Source organism: Crinia signifera, chromosome 11 (genome assembly GCF_055691185.1).
Source record: "Crinia signifera chromosome 11, ASM5569118v1, whole genome shotgun sequence".
NCBI classification, from domain to species: Eukaryota; Metazoa; Chordata; class Amphibia; order Anura; family Myobatrachidae; genus Crinia; species Crinia signifera.
This window is the reverse complement of record NC_139227.1, coordinates 22040746-22061685: the sequence shown is the minus strand read 5'-3', so window position 1 is coordinate 22061685 and position 20940 is coordinate 22040746.

Below are 20940 nucleotides of genomic sequence, written 5' to 3'. Positions count from 1 at the left end.
TGATATGGTTGTGATTTTTTTTCTGACTGCGGTTTCAAAACCATGCACCAGAATGCACTTCTTTCAAGTCAGTAATACATTTTGGATGTGTACCTAGAGTTTAAAGCAGAAAAACAGGAACTTTTAGAATTTTCATTTTTTGACCAGAACGACAGCCCCGGGGGTTATAAACATGTTGATATGGATGTGATTTTTTTTTCTGACTGCGGTTTCAAAACCATGCACCAGAATCCACTTCTTTCAACTCAGTAATACATTTTGGATGTGTACCTAGAGTTTAAAGCAGAAAAACAGGAACTTTTAGAATTTTCATTTTTTGACCAAAACGACAGCCCCGGGGGTTATAAACATGTTGATATGGATGTGATTTTTTTTCTGACTGCGGTTTCAAAACCATGCACCAGAATCCACTTCTTTCAACTCAGTAATACATTTTGGATGTGTACCTAGAGTTTAAAGCAGAAAAATAGGAACTTTTAGAATTTTCATTTTTTGACCAAAACGACAGCCCCGGGAGTTATAAAAATGTTGATATATATGTGATTTTTTTTTTCTGACTGCGGTTTCAAAACCATGCACCAGAATCCACTTCTTTCAAGTCAGTAATACATTTTGGATGTGTACCTAGAGTTTAAAGCAGAAAAAACTGAACTTTTAGAATTTTCATTTTTTGACCAAAACGACAGCCCCGGGGGTTATAAACATGTTGATATGGTTGTGATTTTTTTTCTGACTGCGGTATCAAAACCATGCACCAGAATGCACTTCTTTCAAGTCAGTAATACATTTTGGATGTGTACCTAGAGTTTAAAGCAGAAAAACAGGAACTTTTAGAATTTTCATTTTTTGACCAGAACGACAGCCCCGGGGGTTATAAACATGTTGATATGGATGTGATTTTTTTTCTGACTGCGGTTTCAAAACCATGCACCAGAATCCACTTCTTTCAACTCAGTAATACATTTTGGATGTGTACCTAGAGTGTAAAGCAGAAAAACAGGAACTTTTAGAATTTTCATTTTTTGACCAAAACGACAGCCCCGGGGGTTATAAACATGTTGATATGGATGTGATTTTTTTTCTGACTGCGGTTTCAAAACCATGCACCAGAATCCACTTCTTTCAACTCAGTAATACATTTTGGATGTGTACCTAGAGTTTAAAGCAGAAAAACAGGAACTTTTAGAATTTTCATTTTTTGACCAAAACGACAGCCCCGGGGGTTATAAACATGTTGATATGGATGTGATTTTTTTTCTGACTGCGGTTTCAAAACCATGCACCAGAATCAGCTTCTTTCAACTCAGTAATACATTTTGGATGTGTACCTAGAGTTTAAAGCAGAAAAACAGGAACTTTTAGAATTTTCATTTTTTGACCAAAACGACAGCCCCGGGGGTTATAAACATGTTGATATGGATGTGATTTTTTTTCTGACTGCGGTTTCAAAACCATGCACCAGAATGCACTTCTTTCAAGTCAGTAATACATTTTGGATGTGTACCTAGAGTTTAAAGCAGAAAAACAGGAACTTTTAGAATTTTCATTTTTTGACCAGAACGACAGCCCCGGGGGTTATAAACATGTTGATATGGATGTGATTTTTTTTCTGACTGCGGTTTCAAAACCATGCACCAGAATCAACTTCTTTCAACTCAGTAATACATTTTGGATGTGTACCTAGAGTTTAAAGCAGAAAAATAGGAACTTTTAGAATTTTCATTTTTTGACCAAAACGACAGCCCCGGGAGTTATAAAAATGTTGATATATATGTGATTTTTTTTTTCTGACTGCGGTTTCAAAACCATGCACCAGAATCCACTTCTTTCAAGTCAGTAATACATTTTGGATGTGTACCTAGAGTTTAAAGCAGAAAAAACTGAACTTTTAGAATTTTCATTTTTTGACCAAAACGACAGCCCCGGGGGTTATAAACATGTTGATATGGTTGTGATTTTTTTTCTGACTGCGGTATCAAAACCATGCACCAGAATGCACTTCTTTCAAGTCAGTAATACATTTTGGATGTGTACCTAGAGTTTAAAGCAGAAAAACAGGAACTTTTAGAATTTTCATTTTTTGACCAGAACGACAGCCCCGGGGGTTATAAACATGTTGATATGGATGTGATTTTTTTTCTGACTGCGGTTTCAAAACCATGCACCAGAATCCACTTCTTTCAACTCAGTAATACATTTTGGATGTGTACCTAGAGTGTAAAGCAGAAAAACAGGAACTTTTAGAATTTTCATTTTTTGACCAAAACGACAGCCCCGGGGGTTATAAACATGTTGATATGGATGTGATTTTTTTTCTGACTGCGGTTTCAAAACCATGCACCAGAATCCACTTCTTTCAACTCAGTAATACATTTTGGATGTGTACCTAGAGTTTAAAGCAGAAAAATAGGAACTTTTAGAATTTTCATTTTTTGACCAAAACGACAGCCCCGGGAGTTATAAAAATGTTGATATATATGTGATTTTTTTTTCTGACTGCGGTTTCAAAACCATGCACCAGAATCCACTTCTTTCAAGTCAGTAATACATTTTGGATGTGTACCTAGAGTTTAAAGCAGAAAAAACTGAACTTTTAGAATTTTCATTTTTTGACCAAAATGACAGCCCCGGGAGTTATAAAAATGTTGATATATATGTGATTTTTTTTTCTGACTGCGGTTTCAAAACCATGCACCAGAATCCACTTCTTTCAAGTCAGTAATACATTTTGGATGTGTACCTAGAGTTTAAAGCAGAAAAAACTGAACTTTTAGAATTTTCATTTTTTGACCAAAACGACAGCCCCGGGGGTTATAAACATGTTGATATGGATGTGATTTTTTTTCTGACTGCGGTTTCAAAACCATGCACCAGAATCCACTTCTTTCAACTCAGTAATACATTTTGGATGTGTACCTAGAGTTTAAAGCAGAAAAACAGGAACTTTTAGAATTTTCATTTTTTGACCAAAACGACAGCCCCGGGGGTTATAAACATGTTGATATGGATGTGATTTTTTTTCTGACTGCGGTTTCAAAACCATGCACCAGAATCCACTTCTTTCAACTCAGTAATACATTTTGGATGTGTACCTAGAGTTTAAAGCAGAAAAACAGGAACTTTTAGAATTTTCATTTTTTGACCAAAACGACAGCCCCGGGGGTTATAAACATGTTGATATGGATGTGATTTTTTTTCTGACTGCGGTTTCAAAACCATGCACCAGAATCCACTTCTTTCAACTCAGTAATACATTTTGGATGTGTACCTAGAGTTTAAAGCAGAAAAATAGGAACTTTTAGAATTTTCATTTTTTGACCAAAACGACAGCCCCGGGAGTTATAAAAATGTTGATATATATGTGATTTTTTTTTCTGACTGCGGTTTCAAAACCATGCACCAGAATCCACTTCTTTCAAGTCAGTAATACATTTTGGATGTGTACCTAGAGTTTAAAGCAGAAAAAACTGAACTTTTGGAATTTTCATTTTTTGACCAAAATGACAGCCCCGGGAGTTATAAAAATGTTGATATATATGTGATTTTTTTTTCTGACTGCGGTTTCAAAACCATGCACCAGAATCCACTTCTTTCAAGTCAGTAATACATTTTGGATGTGTACCTAGAGTTTAAAGCAGAAAAAACTGAACTTTTAGAAATTTCATTTTTTGACCAGAGCGACAGCCCCGGGGGTTATAAACATGTTGATATGGATGTGATTTTTTTTCTGACTGCGGTTTCAAAACCATGCACCAGAATCCACTTCTTTCAACTCAGTAATACATTTTGGATGTGTACCTAGAGTTTAAAGCAGAAAAACAGGAACTTTTAGAATTTTCATTTTTTGACCAAAACGACAGCCCCGGGGGTTATAAACATGTTGATATGGATGTGATTTTTTTTCTGACTGCGGTTTCAAAACCATGCACCAGAATCCACTTCTTTCAACTCAGTAATACATTTTGGATGTGTACCTAGAGTTTAAAGCAGAAAAATAGGAACTTTTAGAATTTTCATTTTTTGACCAAAACGACAGCCCCGGGAGTTATAAAAATGTTGATATATATGTGATTTTTTTTTTCTGACTGCGGTTTCAAAACCATGCACCAGAATCCACTTCTTTCAAGTCAGTAATACATTTTGGATGTGTACCTAGAGTTTAAAGCAGAAAAAACTGAACTTTTAGAATTTTCATTTTTTGACCAAAACGACAGCCCCGGGGGTTATAAACATGTTGATATGGTTGTGATTTTTTTTCTGACTGCGGTTTCAAAACCATGCACCAGAATGCACTTCTTTCAAGTCAGTAATACATTTTGGATGTGTACCTAGAGTTTAAAGCAGAAAAACAGGAACTTTTAGAATTTTCATTTTTTGACCAGAACGACAGCCCCGGGGGTTATAAACATGTTGATATGGATGTGATTTTTTTTTCTGACTGCGGTTTCAAAACCATGCACCAGAATCCACTTCTTTCAACTCAGTAATACATTTTGGATGTGTACCTAGAGTGTAAAGCAGAAAAACAGGAACTTTTAGAATTTTCATTTTTTGACCAAAACGACAGCCCCGGGGGTTATAAACATGTTGATATGGTTGTGATTTTTTTTCTGACTGCGGTTTCAAAACCATGCACCAGAATGCACTTCTTTCAAGTCAGTAATACATTTTGGATGTGTACCTAGAGTTTAAAGCAGAAAAACAGGAACTTTTAGAATTTTCATTTTTTGACCAGAACGACAGCCCCGGGGGTTATAAACATGTTGATATGGATGTGATTTTTTTTCTGACTGCGGTTTCAAAACCATGCACCAGAATCCACTTCTTTCAACTCAGTAATACATTTTGGATGTGTACCTAGAGTTTAAAGCAGAAAAACAGGAACTTTTAGAATTTTAATTTTTTTGACCAAAACGACAGCCCCGGGGGTTATAAACATGTTGATATGGATGTGATTTTTTTTCTGACTGCGGTTTCAAAACCATGCACCAGAATCCACTTCTTTAAACTCAGTAATACATTTTGGATGTGTACCTAGAGTTTAAAGCAGAAAAATAGGAACTTTTAGAATTTTCATTTTTTGACCAAAATGACAGCCCCGGGAGTTATAAAAATGTTGATATATATGTGATTTTTTTTTTCTGACTGCGGTTTCAAAACCATGCACCAGAATCCACTTCTTTCAAGTCAGTAATACATTTTGGATGTGTACCTAGAGTTTAAAGCAGAAAAAACTGAACTTTTAGAATTTTCATTTTTTGACCAAAACGACAGCCCCGGGGGTTATAAACATGTTGATATGGTTGTGATTTTTTTTCTGACTGTGGTTTCAAAACCATGCACCAGAATGCACTTCTTTCAAGTCAGTAATACATTTTGGATGTGTACCTAGAGTTTAAAGCTGAAAAACAGGAACTTTTAGAATTTTCATTTTTTGACCAGAGCGACAGCCCCGGGGGTTATAAACATGTTGATATGGATGTGATTTTTTTTCTGACTGCGGTTTCAAAACCATGCACCAGAATGCACTTCTTTCAAGTCAGTAATACATTTTGGATGTGTACCTAGAGTTTAAAGCAGAAAAACAGGAACTTTTAGAATTTTCATTTTTTGACCAGAACGACAGCCCCGGGGGTTATAAACATGTTGATATGGATGTGATTTTTTTTCTGACTGCGGTTTCAAAACCATGCACCAGAATCCACTTCTTTCAACTCAGTAATACATTTTGGATGTGTACCTAGAGTGTAAAGCAGAAAAACAGGAACTTTTAGAATTTTCATTTTTTGACCAAAACGACAGCCCCGGGGGTTATAAACATGTTGATATGGATGTGATTTTTTTTCTGACTGTGGTTTCAAAACCATGCACCAGAATCCACTTCTTTCAACTCAGTAATACATTTTGGATGTGTATCTAGAGTTTAAAGCAGAAAAATAGGAACTTTTAGAATTTTCATTTTTTGACCAAAACGACAGCCCCGGGAGTTATAAAAATGTTGATATATATGTGATTTTTTTTCTGACTGCGGTTTCAAAACCATGCACCAGAATGCACTTCTTTCAAGTCAGTAATACATTTTGTTTGTATACCTAGAGTTTAAAGCAGAAAAACAGGAACTTTTAGAATTTTCATTTTTTGACCAAAACGACAGCCCCGGGGGTTATAAACATGTTGATATGGTTGTGTTTTTTTTTCTGACTGCGGTTTCAAAACCTTGCACCAGAATCCACTTCTTTCAACTCAGTAATACATTTTGGATGTGTACCTAGAGTTTAAAGCAGAAAAACAGGAACTTTTAGAATTTTCATTTTTTGACCAAAACGACAGCCCCGGGAGTTATAAAAATGTTGATATATATGTGATTTTTTTTCTGACTGCGGTTTCAAAACTATGCACCAGAATCCACTTCTTTCAAGTCAGTAATACATTTTGGATGTGTACCTAGAGTTTAAAGCAGAAAAAACTGAACTTTTAGAATTTTCATTTTTTGACCAAAACGACAGCCCCGGGGGTTATAAACATGTTGATATGGTTGTGATTTTTTTTCTGACTGCGGTTTCAAAACCATGCACCAGAATGCACTTCTTTCAAGTCAGTAATACATTTTGGATGTGTACCTAGAGTTTAAAGCAGAAAAACAGGAACTTTTAGAATTTTCATTTTTTGACCAGAACGACAGCCCCGGGGGTTATAAACATGTTGATATGGATGTGATTTTTTTTCTGACTGCGGTTTCAAAACCATGCACCAGAATCCACTTCTTTCAACTCAGTAATACATTTTGGATGTGTACCTAGAGTTTAAAGCAGAAAAACAGGAACTTTTAGAATTTTCATTTTTTGACCAAAACGACAGCCCCGGGGGTTATAAACATGTTGATATGGATGTGATTTTTTTTCTGACTGCGGTTTCAAAACCATGCACCAGAATCCACTTCTTTCAACTCAGTAATACATTTTGGATGTGTACCTAGAGTTTAAAGCAGAAAAATAGGAACTTTTAGAATTTTCATTTTTTGACCAAAACGACAGCCCCGGGAGTTATAAAAATGTTGATATATATGTGATTTTTTTTTTTCTGACTGCGGTTTCAAAACCATGCACCAGAATCCACTTCTTTCAAGTCAGTAATACATTTTGGATGTGTACCTAGAGTTTAAAGCAGAAAAAACTGAACTTTTAGAATTTTCATTTTTTGACCAAAACGACAGCCCCGGGGGTTATAAACATGTTGATATGGATGTGATTTTTTTTCTGACTGCGGTTTCAAAACCATGCACTAGAATCCACTTCTTTCAACTCAGTAATACATTTTGGATGTGTACCTAGAGTGTAAAGCAGAAAAACAGGAACTTTTAGAATTTTCATTTTTTGACCAAAACGACAGCCCCGGGGGTTATAAACATGTTGATATGGATGTGATTTTTTTTCTGACTGCGGTTTCAAAACCATGCACCAGAATCCACTTCTTTCAACTCAGTAATACATTTTGGATGTGTACCTAGAGTTTAAAGCAGAAAAATAGGAACTTTTAGAATTTTCATTTTTTGACCAAAACGACAGCCCCGGGAGTTATAAAAATGTTGATATATATGTGATTTTTTTTTCTGACTGCGGTTTCAAAACCATGCACCAGAATCCACTTCTTTCAAGTCAGTAATACATTTTGGATGTGTACCTAGAGTTTAAAGCAGAAAAAACTGAACTTTTAGAATTTTCATTTTTTGACCAAAACAACAGCCCCGGGGGTTATAAACATGTTGATATGGTTGTGATTTTTTTTCTGACTGCGGTTTCAAAACCATGCACCAGAATGCACTTCTTTCAAGTCAGTAATACATTTTGGATGTGTACCTAGAGTTTAAAGCAGAAAAACAGGAACTTTTAGAATTTTCATTTTTTGACCAAAACGACAGCCCCGGGGGTTATAAACATGTTGATATGGTTGTGATTTTTTTTCTGACTGCGGTTTCAAAACCATGCACCAGAATGCACTTCTTTCAAGTCAGTAATACATTTTGGATGTGTACCTAGAGTTTAAAGCAGAAAAACAGGAACTTTTAGAATTTTCATTTTTTGACCAGAACGACAGCCCCGGGGGTTATAAACATGTTGATATGGATGTGATTTTTTTTCTGACTGCGGTTTCAAAACCATGCACCAGAATGCACTTCTTTCAAGTCAGTAATACATTTTGGATGTGTACCTAGAGTTTAAAGCAGAAAAACAGGAACTTTTAGAATTTTCATTTTTTGACCAAAACGACAGCCCCGGGGGTTATAAACATGTTGATATGGTTGTGATTTTTTTTCTGACTGCGGTTTCAAAACCATGCACCAGAATGCACTTCTTTCAAGTCAGTAATACATTTTGGATGTGTACCTAGAGTTTAAAGCAGAAAAACAGGAACTTTTAGAATTTTCATTTTTTGACCAGAACGACAGCCCCGGGGGTTATAAACATGTTGATATGGATGTGATTTTTTTTCTGACTGCGGTTTCAAAACCATGCACCAGAATCCACTTCTTTCAACTCAGTAATACATTTTGGATGTGTACCTAGAGTGTAAAGCAGAAAAACAGGAACTTTTAGAATTTTCATTTTTTGACCAAAACGACAGCCCCGGGGGTTATAAACATGTTGATATGGATGTGATTTTTTTTCTGACTGCGGTTTCAAAACCATGCACCAGAATCCACTTCTTTTAACTCAGTAATACATTTTGGATGTGTACCTAGAGTTTAAAGCAGAAAAATAGGAACTTTTAGAATTTTCATTTTTTGACCAAAACGACAGCCCCGGGAGTTATAAAAATGTTGATATATATGTGATTTTTTTTCTGACTGCGGTTTCAAAACCATGCACCAGAATCCACTTCTTTCAAGTCAGTAATACATTTTGGATGTGTACCTAGAGTTTAAAGCAGAAAAAACTGAACTTTTAGAATTTTCATTTTTTGACCAAAACGACAGCCCCGGGGGTTATAAACATGTTGATATGGTTGTGATTTTTTTTCTGACTGCGGTTTCAAAACCATGCACCAGAATGCACTTCTTTCAAGTCAGTAATACATTTTGGATGTGTACCTAGAGTTTAAAGCAGAAAAACAGGAACTTTTAGAATTTTCATTTTTTGACCAGAACGACAGCCCCGGGGGTTATAAACATGTTGATATGGATGTGATTTTTTTTCTGACTGCGGTTTAAAAACCATGCACCAGAATCCACTTCTTTCAACTCAGTAATACATTTTGGATGTGTACCTAGAGTTTAAAGCAGAAAAACAGGAACTTTTAGAATTTTAATTTTTTTGACCAAAACGACAGCCCCGGGGGTTATAAACATGTTGATATGGATGTGATTTTTTTTCTGACTGCGGTTTCAAAACCATGCACCAGAATCCACTTCTTTCAACTCAGTAATACATTTTGGATGTGTACCTAGAGTTTAAAGCAGAAAAATAGGAACTTTTAGAATTTTTATTTTTTGACCAAACTGACAGCCCCGGGGGTTATAAACATGTTGATATGGATGTGATTTTTTTTCTGACTGCGGTTTCAAAACCATGCACCAGAATCCACTTCTTTCAACTCAGTAATACATTTTGGATGTGTACCTAGAGTTTAAAGCAGAAAAATAGGAACTTTTAGAATTTTCATTTTTTGACCAAAACGACAGCCCCGGGAGTTATAAAAATGTTGATATATATGTGATTTTTTTTTTCTGACTGCGGTTTCAAAACCATGCACCAGAATCCACTTCTTTCAAGTCAGTAATACATTTTGGATGTGTACCTAGAGTTTAAAGCAGAAAATACTGAACTTTTAGAATTTTCATTTTTTGACCAAAACGACAGCCCCGGGGGTTATAAACATGTTGATATGGTTGTGATTTTTTTTCTGACTGCGGTTTCAAAACCATGCACCAGAATGCACTTCTTTCAAGTCAGTAATACATTTTGGATGTGTACCTAGAGTTTAAAGCAGAAAAACAGGAACTTTTAGAATTTTCATTTTTTGACCAGAACGACAGCCCCGGGGGTTATAAACATGTTGATATGGATGTGATTTTTTTTCTGACTGCGGTTTCAAAACCATGCACCAGAATCCACTTCTTTCAACTCAGTAATACATTTTGGATGTGTACCTAGAGTGTAAAGCAGAAAAACAGGAACTTTTAGAATTTTCATTTTTTGACCAAAACGACAGCCCCGGGGGTTATAAACATGTTGATATGGATGTGATTTTTTTTCTGACTGCGGTTTCAAAACCATGCACCAGAATCCACTTCTTTCAACTCAGTAATACATTTTGGATGTGTACCTAGAGTTTAAAGCAGAAAAATAGGAACTTTTAGAATTTTCATTTTTTGACCAAAACGACAGCCCCGGGAGTTATAAAAATGTTGATATATATGTGATTTTTTTTCTGACTGCGGTTTCAAAACCATGCACCAGAATCCACTTCTTTCAAGTCAGTAATACATTTTGGATGTGTACCTAGAGTTTAAAGCAGAAAAAACTGAACTTTTAGAATTTTCATTTTTTGACCAAAACGACAGCCCCGGGGGTTATAAACATGTTGATATGGTTGTGATTTTTTTTCTGACTGCGGTTTCAAAACCATGCACCAGAATGCACTTCTTTCAAGTCAGTAATACATTTTGGATGTGTACCTAGAGTTTAAAGCAGAAAAACAGGAACTTTTAGAATTTTCATTTTTTGACCAGAACGACAGCCCCGGGGGTTATAAACATGTTGATATGGATGTGATTTTTTTTCTGACTGCGGTTTCAAAACCATGCACCAGAATCCACTTCTTTCAACTCAGTAATACATTTTGGATGTGTACCTAGAGTTTAAAGCAGAAAAACAGGAACTTTTAGAATTTTAATTTTTTTGACCAAAACGACAGCCCCGGGGGTTATAAACATGTTGATATGGATGTGATTTTTTTTCTGACTGCGGTTTCAAAACCATGCACCAGAATCCACTTCTTTCAACTCAGTAATACATTTTGGATGTGTACCTAGAGTTTAAAGCAGAAAAATAGGAACTTTTAGAATTTTCATTTTTTGACCAAAACGACAGCCCCGGGAGTTATAAAAATGTTGATATATATGTGATTTTTTTTTCTGACTGCGGTTTCAAAACCATGCACCAGAATCCACTTCTTTCAAGTCAGTAATACATTTTGGATGTGTACCTAGAGTTTAAAGCAGAAAAAAACTGAACTTTTAGAATTTTCATTTTTTGACCAAAACGACAGCCCCGGGGGTTATAAACATGTTGATATGGTTGTGATTTTTTTTCTGACTGCGGTTTCAAAACCATGCACCAGAATGCACTTCTTTCAAGTCAGTAATACATTTTGGATGTGTACCTAGAGTTTAAAGCAGAAAAACAGGAACTTTTAGAATTTTCATTTTTTGACCAAAACGACAGCCCCGGGGGTTATAAACATGTTGATATGGTTGTGATTTTTTTTCTGACTGCGGTTTCAAAACCATGCACCAGAATGCACTTCTTTCAAGTCAGTAATACATTTTGGATGTGTACCTAGAGTTTAAAGCAGAAAAACAGGAACTTTTAGAATTTTCATTTTTTGACCAGAACAACAGCCCCGGGGGTTATAAACATGTTGATATGGATGTGATTTTTTTTCTGACTGCGGTTTCAAAACCATGCACCAGAATGCACTTCTTTCAAGTCAGTAATACATTTTGGATGTGTACCTAGAGTTTAAAGCAGAAAAACAGGAACTTTTAGAATTTTCATTTTTTGACCAGAACGACAGCCCCGGGGGTTATAAACATGTTGATATGGATGTGATTTTTTTTCTGACTGCGGTTTCAAAACCATGCACCAGAATCCACTTCTTTCAACTCAGTAATACATTTTGGATGTGTACCTAGAGTGTAAAGCAGAAAAACAGGAACTTTTAGAATTTTCATTTTTTGACCAAAACGACAGCCCCGGGGGTTATAAACATGTTGATATGGATGTGATTTTTTTTCTGACTGCGGTTTCAAAACCATGCACCAGAATCCACTTCTTTCAACTCAGTAATACATTTTGGATGTGTATCTAGAGTTTAAAGCAGAAAAATAGGAACTTTTAGAATTTTCATTTTTTGACCAAAACGACAGCCCCGGGAGTTATAAAAATGTTGATATATATGTGATTTTTTTTCTGACTGCGGTTTCAAAACCATGCACCAGAATCCACTTCTTTCAAGGCAGTAATACATTTTGGATGTGTACCTAGAGTTTAAAGCAGAAAAAAATGAACTTTTAGAATTTTCATTTTTTGACCAAAACGACAGCCCCGGGGGTTATAAACATGTTGATATGGTTGTGATTTTTTTTCTGACTGCGGTTTCAAAACCATGCACCAGAATGCACTTCTTTCAAGTCAGTAATACATTTTGGATGTGTACCTAGAGTTTAAAGCAGAAAAACAGGAACTTTTAGAATTTTCATTTTTTGACCAGAACGACAGCCCCGGGGGTTATAAACATGTTGATATGGATGTGATTTTTTTTCTGACTGCGGTTTCAAAACCATGCACCAGAATCCACTTCTTTCAACTCAGTAATACATTTTGGATGTGTACCTAGAGTTTAAAGCAGAAAAAACTGAACTTTTAGAATTTTCATTTTTTGACCAAAACGACAGCCCCGGGGGTTATAAACATGTTGATATGGATGTGATTTTTTTTCTGACTGCGGTTTCAAAACCATGCACCAGAATCCACTTCTTTCAACTCAGTAATACATTTTGGATGTGTACCTAGAGTTTAAAGCAGAAAAACAGGAACTTTTAGAATTTTCATTTTTTGACCAGAACGACAGCCCCGGGGGTTATAAACATGTTGATATGGATGTGATTTTTTTTCTGACTGCGGTTTCAAAACCATGCACCAGAATCCACTTCTTTCAACTCAGTAATACATTTTGGATGTGTACCTAGAGTTTAAAGCAGAAAAACAGGAACTTTTAGAATTTTCATTTTTTGACCAAAACGACAGACCCGGGAGTTATAAAAATGTTGATATATATGTGATTTTTTTTTCTGACTGCGGTTTCAAAACCATGCACCAGAATCCACTTCTTTCAAGTCAGTAATACATTTTGGATGTGTACCTAGAGTTTAAAGCAGAAAAAAATGAACTTTTAGAATTTTCATTTTTTGACCAAAACGACAGCCCCGGGGGTTATAAACATGTTGATATGGTTGTGATTTTTTTCTGACTGCGGTTTCAAAACCATGCACCAGAATGCACTTCTTTCAAGTCAGTAATACATTTTGGATGTGTACCTAGAGTTTAAAGCAGAAAAACAGGAACTTTTAGAATTTTCATTTTTTGACCAGAACGACAGCCCCGGGGGTTATAAACATGTTGATATGGATGTGATTTTTTTTCTGACTGCGGTTTCAAAACCATGCACCAGAATCCACTTCTTTCAACTCAGTAATACATTTTGGATGTGTACCTAGAGTTTAAAGCAGAAAAACAGGAACTTTTAGAATTTTCATTTTTTGACCAAAACGACAGCCCCGGGGGTTATAAACATGTTGATATGGATGTGATTTTTTTTCTGACTGCGGTTTCAAAACCATGCACCAGAATCCACTTCTTTCAACTCAGTAATACATTTTGGATGTGTACCTAGAGTTTAAAGCAGAAAAATAGGAACTTTTAGAATTTTCATTTTTTGACCAAAACGACAGCCCCGGGAGTTATAAAAATGTTGATATATATGTGATTTTTTTTTCTGACTGCGGTTTCAAAACCATGCACCAGAATCCACTTCTTTCAAGTCAGTAATACATTTTGGATGTGTACCTAGAGTTTAAAGCAGAAAAAACTGAACTTTTAGAATTTTCATTTTTTGACCAAAACGACAGCCCCGGGGGTTATAAACATGTTGATATGGTTGTGATTTTTTTTCTGACTGCGGTTTCAAAACCATGCCCCAGAATGCACTTCTTTCAAGTCAGTAATACATTTTGGATGTGTACCTAGAGTTTAAAGCAGAAAAACAGGAACTTTTAGAATTTTCATTTTTTGACCAGAACGACAGCCCCGGGGGTTATAAACATGTTGATATGGATGTGATTTTTTTTCTGACTGCGGTTTCAAAACCATGCACCAGAATCCACTTCTTTCAACTCAGTAATACATTTTGGATGTGTACCTAGAGTTTAAAGCAGAAAAATAGGAACTTTTAGAATTTTCATTTTTTGACCAAAACGACAGCCCCGGGAGTTATAAAAATGTTGATATATATGTGATTTTTTTTTCTGACTGCGGTTTCAAAACCATGCACCAGAATCCACTTCTTTCAAGTCAGTAATACATTTTGGATGTGTACCTAGAGTTTAAAGCAGAAAAAAACTGAACTTTTAGAATTTTCATTTTTTGACCAAAACGACAGCCCCGGGGGTTATAAACATGTTGATATGGTTGTGATTTTTTTTCTGACTGCGGTTTCAAAACCATGTACCAGAATGCACTTCTTTCAAGTCAGTAATACATTTTGGATGTGTACCTAGAGTTTAAAGCAGAAAAACAGGAACTTTTAGAATTTTCATTTTTTGACCAGAACGACAGCCCCGGGGGTTATAAACATGTTGATATGGATGTGATTTTTTTTCTGACTGCGGTTTCAAAACCATGCACCAGAATGCACTTCTTTCAAGTCAGTAATACATTTTGGATGTGTACCTAGAGTTTAAAGCAGAAAAACAGGAACTTTTAGAATTTTCATTTTTTGACCAGAACGACAGCCCCGGGGGTTATAAACATGTTGATATGGATGTGATTTTTTTTCTGACTGCGGTTTCAAAACCATGCACCAGAATCCACTTCTTTCAACTCAGTAATACATTTTGGATGTGTACCTAGAGTGTAAAGCAGAAAAACAGGAACTTTTAGAATTTTCATTTTTTGACCAAAACGACAGCCCCGGGGGTTATAAACATGTTGATATGGATGTGATTTTTTTTCTGACTGCGGTTTCAAAACCATGCACCAGAATCCACTTCTTTCAACTCAGTAATACATTTTGGATGTGTATCTAGAGTTTAAAGCAGAAAAATAGGAACTTTTAGAATTTTCATTTTTTGACCAAAACGACAGCCCCGGGAGTTATAAAAATGTTGATATATATGTGATTTTTTTTCTGACTGCGGTTTCAAAACCATGCACCAGAATCCACTTCTTTCAAGGCAGTAATACATTTTGGATGTGTACCTAGAGTTTAAAGCAGAAAAAACTGAACTTTTAGAATTTTCATTTTTTGACCAGAACGACAGCCCCGGGGGTTATAAACATGTTGATATGGTTGTGATTTTTTTTCTGACTGCGGTTTCAAAACCATGCACCAGAATGCACTTCCTTGAAGTCAGTAATACATTTTGGATGTGTACCTAGAGTTTAAAGCAGAAAAACAGGAACTTTTAGAATTTTCATTTTTTGACCAAAACGACAGCCCCGGGGGTTATAAACATGTTGATATGGTTGTGATTTTTTTTCTGACTGCGGTTTCAAAACCATGCACCAGAATGCACTTCTTTCAAGTCAGTAATACATTTTGGATGTGTACCTAGAGTTTAAAGCAGAAAAACAGGAACTTTTAGAATTTTCATTTTTTGACCAGAACGACAGCCCCGGGGGTTATAAACATGTTGATATGGATGTGATTTTTTTTCTGACTGCGGTTTCAAAACCATGCACCAGAATCCACTTCTTTCAACTCAGTAATACATTTTGGATGTGTACCTAGAGTTTAAAGCAGAAAAAACTGAACTTTTAGAATTTTCATTTTTTGACCAAAACGACAGCCCCGGGGGTTATAAACATGTTGATATGGATGTGATTTTTTTTCTGACTGCGGTTTCAAAACCATGCACCAGAATCCACTTCTTTCAACTCAGTAATACATTTTGGATGTGTACCTAGAGTTTAAAGCAGAAAAACAGGAACTTTTAGAATTTTCATTTTTTGACCAGAACGACAGCCCCGGGGGTTATAAACATGTTGATATGGATGTGATTTTTTTTCTGACTGCGGTTTCAAAACCATGCACCAGAATCCACTTCTTTCAACTCAGTAATACATTTTGGATGTGTACCTAGAGTTTAAAGCAGAAAAACAGGAACTTTTAGAATTTTCATTTTTTGACCAAAACGACAGCCCCGGGAGTTATAAAAATGTTGATATATATGTGATTTTTTTTTCTGACTGCGGTTTCAAAACCATGCACCAGAATCCACTTCTTTCAAGTCAGTAATACATTTTGGATGTGTACCTAGAGTTTAAAGCAGAAAAAAATGAACTTTTAGATTTTTCATTTTTTGACCAAAACGACAGCCCCGGGGGTTATAAACATGTTGATATGGTTGTGATTTTTTTTCTGACTGCGGTTTCAAAACCATGCACCAGAATGCACTTCTTTCAAGTCAGTAATACATTTTGGATGTGTACCTAGAGTTTAAAGCAGAAAAACAGGAACTTTTAGAATTTTCATTTTTTGACCAGAACGACAGCCCCGGGGGTTATAAACATGTTGATATGGATGTGATTTTTTTTCTGACTGCGGTTTCAAAACCATGCACCAGAATCCACTTCTTTCAACTCAGTAATACATTTTGGATGTGTATCTAGAGTTTAAAGCAGAAAAATAGGAACTTTTAGAATTTTCATTTTTTGACCAAAACGACAGCCCCGGGAGTTATAAAAATGTTGATATATATGTGATTTTTTTTCTGACTGCGGTTTCAAAACCATGCACCAGAATCCACTTCTTTCAAGGCAGTAATACATTTTGGATGTGTACCTAGAGTTTAAAGCAGAAAAAACTGAACTTTTAGAATTTTCATTTTTTGACCAGAACGACAGCCCCGGGGGTTATAAACATGTTGATATGGTTGTGATTTTTTTTCTGACTGCGGTTTCAAAACCATGCACCAGAATGCACTTCTTTCAAGTCAGTAATACATTTTGGATGTGTACCTAGAGTTTAAAGCAGAAAAACAGGAACTTTTAGAATTTTCATTTTTTGACCAAAACGACAGCCCCGGGGGTTATAAACATGTTGATATGGTTGTGATTTTTTTTCTGACTGCGGTTTCAAAACCATGCACCAGAATGCACTTCTTTCAAGTCAGTAATACATTTTGGATGTGTACCTAGAGTTTAAAGCAGAAAAACAGGAACTTTTAGAATTTTCATTTTTTGACCAGAACGACAGCCCCGGGGGTTATAAACATGTTGATATGGATGTGATTTTTTTTCTGACTGCGGTTTCAAAACCATGCACCAGAATCCACTTCTTTCAACTCAGTAATACATTTTGGATGTGTACCTAGAGTTTAAAGCAGAAAAAACTGAACTTTTAGAATTTTCATTTTTTGACCAAAACGACAGCCCCGGGGGTTATAAACATGTTGATATGGATGTGATTTTTTTTCTGACTGCGGTTTCAAAACCATGCACCAGAATCCACTTCTTTCAACTCAGTAATACATTTTGGATGTGTACCTAGAGTTTAAAGCAGAAAAACAGGAACTTTTAGAATTTTCATTTTTTGACCAGAACGACAGCCCCGGGGGTTATAAACATGTTGATATGGATGTGATTTTTTTTCTGACTGCGGTTTCAAAACCATGCACCAGAATCCACTTCTTTCAACTCAGTAATACATTTTGGATGTGTACCTAGAGTTTAAAGCAGAAAAACAGGAACTTTTAGAATTTTCATTTTTTGACCAAAACGACAGCCCCGGGAGTTATAAAAATGTTGATATATATGTGATTTTTTTTTCTGACTGCGGTTTCAAAACCATGCACCAGAATCCACTTCTTTCAAGTCAGTAATACATTTTGGATGTGTACCTAGAGTTTAAAGCAGAAAAAAATGAACTTTTAGAATTTTCATTTTTTGACCAAAACGACAGCCCCGGGGGTTATAAACATGTTGATATGGTTGTGATTTTTTTTCTGACTGCGGTTTCAAAACCATGCACCAGAATGCACTTCTTTCAAGTCAGTAATACATTTTGGATGTGTACCTAGAGTTTAAAGCAGAAAAACAGGAACTTTTAGAATTTTCATTTTTTGACCAGAACGACAGCCCCGGGGGTTATAAACATGTTGATATGGATGTGATTTTTTTTCTGACTGCGGTTTCAAAACCATGCACCAGAATCCACTTCTTTCAACTCAGTAATACATTTTGGATGTGTACCTAGAGTTTAAAGCAGAAAAACAGGAACTTTTAGAATTTTCATTTTTTGACCAAAACGACAGCCCCGGGGGTTATAAACATGTTGATATGGATGTGATTTTTTTTCTGACTGCGGTTTCAAAACCATGCACCAGAATCCACTTCTTTCAACTCAGTAATACATTTTGGATGTGTACCTAGAGTTTAAAGCAGAAAAATAGGAACTTTTAGAATTTTCATTTTTTGACCAAAACGACAGCCCCGGGAGTTATAAAAATGTTGATATATATGTGATTTTTTTTTCTGACTGCGGTTTCAAAACCATGCACCAGAATGCACTTCTTTCAAGTCAGTAATACATTTTGGATGTGTACCTAGAGTTTAAAGCAGAAAAAACTGAACTTTTAGAATTTTCATTTTTTGACCAAAACGACAGCCCCGGGGGTTATAAACATGTTGATATGGTTGTGATTTTTTTTCTGACTGCGGTTTCAAAACCATGCCCCAGAATGCACTTCTTTCAAGTCAGTAATACATTTTGGATGTGTACCTAGAGTTTAAAGCAGAAAAACAGGAACTTTTAGAATTTTCATTTTTTGACCAGAACGACAGCCCCGGGGGTTATAAACATGTTGATATGGATGTGATTTTTTTTCTGACTGCGGTTTCAAAACCATGCACCAGAATCCACTTCTTTCAACTCAGTAATACATTTTGGATGTGTACCTAGAGTTTAAAGCAGAAAAACAGGAACTTTTAGAATTTTCATTTTTTGACCAAAACGACAGCCCCGGGAGTTATAAAAATGTTGATATATATGTGATTTTTTTTTCTGACTGCGGTTTCAAAACCATGCACCAGAATCCACTTCTTTCAAGTCAGTAATACATTTTGGATGTGTACCTAGAGTTTAAAGCAGAAAAAACTGAACTTTTAGAATTTTCATTTTTTGACCAAAACGACAGCCCCGGGGGTTATAAACATGTTGATATGGTTGTGATTTTTTTTCTGACTGCGGTTTCAAAACCATGCACCAGAATGCACTTCTTTCAAGTCAGTAATACATTTTGGATGTGTACCTAGAGTTTAAAGCAGAAAAACAGGAACTTTTAGAATTTTCATTTTTTGACCAAAACGACAGCCCCGGGGGTTATAAACATGTTGATATGGTTGTGATTTTTTTTCTGACTGCGGTTTCAAAACCTTGCACCAGAATCCACTTCTTTCAACTCAGTAATACATTTTGGATGTGTACCTAGAGTTTAAAGCAGAAAAACAGGAACTTTTAGAATTTTCATTTTTTGACCAAAACGACAGCCCCGGGAGTTATAAAAATGTTGATATATATGTGATTTTTTTTCTGACTGCGGTTTCAAAACTATGCACCAGAATCCACTTCTTTCAAGTCAGTAATACATTTTGGATGTGTACCTAGAGTTTAAAGCAGAAAAACAGGAACTTTTAGAATTTTCATTTTTTGACCAGAACGACAGCACCGGGGGTTATAAACATGTTGATATGGATGTGATTTTTTTTTCTGACTGCGGTTTCAAAACCATGCACCAGAATCCACTTCTTTCAACTCAGTAATACATTTTGGATGTGTACCTAGAGTTTAAAGCAGAAAAACAGGAACTTTTAGAATTTTCATTTTTTGACCAAAACGACAGCCCCGGGAGTTATAAAAATGTTGATATATATGTGATTTTTTTTTTCTGACTGCGGTTTCAAAACCATGCACCAGAATCCACTTCTTTCAAGTCAGTAATACATTTTGGATGTGTACCTAGAGTTTAAAGCAGAAAAAACTGAACTTTTAGAATTTTCATTTTTTGACCAAAACGACAGCCCCGGGGGTTATAAACATGTTGATATGGTTGTGATTTTTTTTCTGACTGCGGTTTCAAAACCATGCACCAGAATGCACTTCTTTCAAGTCAGTAATACATTTTGGATGTGTACCTAGAGTTTAAAGCAGAAAAACAGGAACTTTTAGAATTTTCATTTTTAGACCAGAACGACAGCCCCGGGGGTTATAAACATGTTGAAATGGATGTGATTTTTTTTCTGACTGCGGTTTAAAAACCATGCACCAGAATCCACTTCTTTCAACTCAGTAATACATTTTGGATGTGTACCTAGAGTTTAAAGCAGAAAAATAGGAACTTTTAGAATTTTCATTTTTTGACCAAAACGACAGCCCAGGGAGTTATAAAAATGTTGATATATATGTGATTTTTTTTTTCTGACTGCGGTTTCAAAACCATGCACCAGAATCCACTTCTTTCAAGTCAGTAATACATTTTGGATGTGTACCTAGAGTTTAAAGCAGAAAAAACTGAACTTTTAGAATTTTCATTTTTTGACCAAAACGACAGCCCCGGGGGTTATAAACATGTTGATATGGTTGTGATTTTTTTTCTGACTGCGGTTTCAAAACCATGCACCAGAATGCACTTCTTTCAAGTCAGTAATACATTTTGGATGTGTACCTAGAGTTTAAAGCAGAAAAACAGGAACTTTTAGAATTTTCATTTTTTGACCAGAACGACAGCCCCGGGGGTTATAAACATGTTGATATGGATGTGATTTTTTTTCTGACTGCGGTTTCAAAACCATGCACCAGAATCCACTTCTTTCAACTCAGTAATACATTTTGGATGTGTACCTAGAGTTTAAAGCAGAAAAATAGGAACTTTTAGAATTTTCA